At 38.3% G+C, this 3,815-nt stretch overlaps 1 non-coding gene across 1 annotated transcript; it reads left to right on the top strand.

The window, feature by feature from the left end:
* Nucleotides 1-1,409: 1,409 nt before the first annotated feature.
* On the top strand, nt 1,410-1,506 carry LOC139903667 (small nucleolar RNA snoR100). The gene has a single exon (XR_011778475.1). It is a non-coding gene; the product is annotated as a small nucleolar RNA snoR100 (small nucleolar RNA).
* The last annotated feature ends 2,309 nt before the right edge of the window (nt 1,507-3,815 follow it).

The following is a 3,815-nucleotide window of genomic DNA, read 5'->3' as shown; positions in this document are numbered from 1 at the left end:
ACCCGGTTAGTGTTGATTAGTACACTGCACCATAACGCGGTCTCAAGCATTGCACCCCGCTTGAGGGATTCTTAGTTAATTAAGGAACTGTTTGTTTAGAAACATAAAGGATTTGACCGTTAGAATAACCGAACTTGTTCATGGAAGTCAGCTTGACTTGGCCATGGTGTTCTTTATGGTTGAACTCTTTTTAAGGGCCTAACTATCTTTTAAAACTAATAATTAACGAAAGCATTGAAACACATCATGTCCCTCGGATATGGTAAACCATGTATTCTATTATATTTAAGAAAGTTTAGACCATTGTGGAATGTTAATACGTCACCCAACCGAGTCACTCAATTGGATGAGTCGTCTGAACGTGTATGCCTGTAATGAGACTGCACGGGCGTTGGGGGTAAGGGACGTTGCTGTCTATTCAGAATCTTCAAGCCTAACGCAGTACCCAGTGACATGTCTTATGACAGGGGCATTTAGGACCAGTGTAATGAATACAAGGCCTCTGCCAATTCATGAGCCAGCATTCTATAATCTCGGCAGAATAATTGATGAAATCATAGTACGCACTCACTTTAACCTTATCTGAATTACGAATTTTATCGCATTTACTTTATCTGTCTTATAAATTAGAAAATCCTAATATTAAGTAACCACTATTCCTTCATAACTATCTTAGGCTTAAATATAGGTTCGATTCTACTGATATCTCAAAAATACGACTCTAGGTCATACTTCCCTTACTCATACTAAGGAGTAGTACGATTTAGGCCCCGCTAAATATAAATTTAAAATAGTACCCACCCCCGTGGTGGTTGATTCTGGCGTTATGCGGCCTGACGACACCGCACAAATAAAATCGTCCGTTTCAGCCATATCACATGGTGCGTCTCTAGACCAAACAGCAGACATTACTAACATAATTCAAAATATTTTATCTGCTGGCTTAAATGTTGAAAGTAGAGTTGAAGGTATAACCTTTGCTCCTAAGCTAACTAGTTTTAAAACTAGTGTTAAGAGAAGTAGCAACCCATACTCTTCCAACCAGGCACTTCCACATTTTCCAAAATTATACTTCAAGAAATATCTTTTGGTGACAGTACAACCAGCAGAGAACATAACTGACCCCCAATGCAGACATGAGCTACTCGCGGGTAAAACCCGACCATTCAATCTGTGATGCCCGTTTAAGCTACTCGCGGGTATACCTGTTTACCCGCATACATAAACTTAATTATATATTATATCGGGTCTAATTTCCAATTTCTTTCATTATTAAAACGTAAACTACAAACGTAACTCTATATTTTGATTTTATTCATTTTCTTATTGTTTCTAACAAAGACTAAATATATGTACTTGATATGTATCTTATTCATCGTGTACAATTAAGCAGATGCTCTGGATATAAGCAATGAAGGTAGCATGGTACTGTGCATGTAATGCAAGCAACTAAATATATATACCTGATATGTATCTGATTTGGGGACCTGGATTAGACCTACATTTTTTTATTTTAATTCTTAATTATATAATGAATAATTTAATTTTTTAATACATACATACATACATATATATATATATATATATATATATATATATATATATATATATATATATATATATATATATACATACATATATGTATGTGTATATATATATATATATATATATATATATATATATATATAATTATTCACAGGTTTACCCGCAGCTAGTAGGTATCCACAATTAAAAATTAATTAAAGTGCAAATTTTATAAACCCGCGGGTCATGGGTACCCATGGGTTGCGGGTACGGGCATAAAAGTTTAACCGTTGGTGGGTAAACGGGTACCCGCGGGTAAGGAAAAATCCTGACGAGCAGGTCGCTGATATTAAGTATTCGTGCTCGTTACCCGCGGGTGCCATCCCTAGTTCTACTTTTGCTAACATAAAGTGTTCTATTGTTTTAGTTCTTAGCATGGCAGATGATCAGGCAGAAGGGGAGCATGAAAGAAATCCGATAGTGTTTACTGGCTCTGAAGCTGCTACTGATATGCCCTCTGTTTCTGCTACTGGTATTGGTGCTACTGATTCTTCTACTGGTGGTACTGATACTGGTGTTGTTGAATCTGTTGCTGCTGGTGATACTGGGGATCAAGTTGATGATGGTTCAACTGTTCCTACTGGTTCTGAGGAGATGGTTCTTAGTACTGATGATTTTGTTATTCCTCCTCCTATTCCCAGTATTACTACTACAACTACTGTTCCAGAAGTAGTTGTTAATGATGTTGTATACACTTCTCCTGCTAGTGATGAGATTGTTACTGCAACCAAGGGCAACATATTATTAACTGATGATCGTATTGCTGCTCATGCTGATTCCTCTGAATTGGATTTTCAATCCATCACTCTAAATGCAGCAAATGTTATTGTCATCCATGGTTTAGATACTGGTTCCCAGGAAATCAAAATGGATGCTGGTACCAACTCTACTGCCACTACTGACTCTACTAAGGCTGTCGTTTCTGCTGAAAAGCCTAAGTATGTTTTCAAGATACCAGATCTAGAAGAAGTTGTGCCCAATATTGTTTATAGGGCAGTTTCTATTACTCCCAAAATTGCACTACTGGTGGACTAGCTGACTATTGATCCACAAAGTGCATTAGTTTCTGCCAGTAAGTTACCTGATGAGGAGCTGACCCAATTACTCTCCCAGCTGAAGAAGTGTTTGAGAGGCTGGCCACTACGGAGAACATAAATGAGCACCCATACTATCACTTCTTTGGTATGGCTCCAGCTGCTTCTACATGGCCTGGTACTTGGAGACCTCTTAAGTTCATCTATGATCCAGATAATGGTAAGGTTGGCATGCAAAATATTTTTGATTCGTCAGTACCTTCTAATTCATTAGCTTTTTCCTCATCATCTTCTTCATCTGATGGTGATACTGATAAAGGTACTGGTAAGGAAGAGCCAGTAATTCCTGATAATATTGTTGGCTCCAAAGAGAAACCAGTGGATCTTACTGCTGACGATGCTGATAATGCTGTAAAGGATACCAGTGGTTCCAAGACTTCGGGCAAAGGTAAAAATGATGGTGATCATGGTGATGAGTCAGATTCTGACCTTCCACCTCCACCACCCCACAGAGGTACTCCAATGTTAGCTGCTACTGCACAACCACCACCTAGTGGTCTTGATGTTGCAGAAATGGAAGGGTTATCTACCCTTGCCATATACAGGATAGTATCCAGAATCACCCCTGATATTACAAATACCATTAAGGAATCTCTCATTACTAATGTTACTAAATCTGCTCTACGGGCTGGCTGTGTTACTACCTCAGCTATTGAAGCCTAGCTACGCCAAACGAATGCCTTTTCTGATCTGGCAATCGAATCTATCAAGAAACATTATGAAGAAGAAGAGCTAAAGCAGAGGATCAACTCTCATAATGAATATACTGATCATATCACCAGACTTCAAATAGAATTGGATCTTGAGAGACAAAGGAATCGATTTCTGAATGAAGAAAATATGGTATTAGAAGAGAGAGTGGAGTCACAAGAACAGCAAATGGCTACCATGATTCCTGCTTCTGCTTATGCGAGAAAGGTTGAGACAATGCACCATATGGCTGATCTTTAAGCTAATGTTAGATCAAGTGTAAATCAAATTACCATGGGTGTTGCTAGAAATGAGGTTCGAACATCTAACCTATGTCTTCAACAATATGGTGTGGACCCTGGTGCTAACCTATCTCCTGCTGATGCTGATTAGAACAATTTTGCATTCTCAATGCCTAAGTCTAATAGTGATATTGATGTGAGTGTT

The sequence above is a fragment of the Rutidosis leptorrhynchoides genome, chromosome 3, assembly GCF_046630445.1.
Source record: "Rutidosis leptorrhynchoides isolate AG116_Rl617_1_P2 chromosome 3, CSIRO_AGI_Rlap_v1, whole genome shotgun sequence".
NCBI classification, from domain to species: domain Eukaryota; kingdom Viridiplantae; phylum Streptophyta; class Magnoliopsida; order Asterales; family Asteraceae; genus Rutidosis; species Rutidosis leptorrhynchoides.
This window is presented reverse-complemented; position numbering and strand designations above follow the sequence as displayed.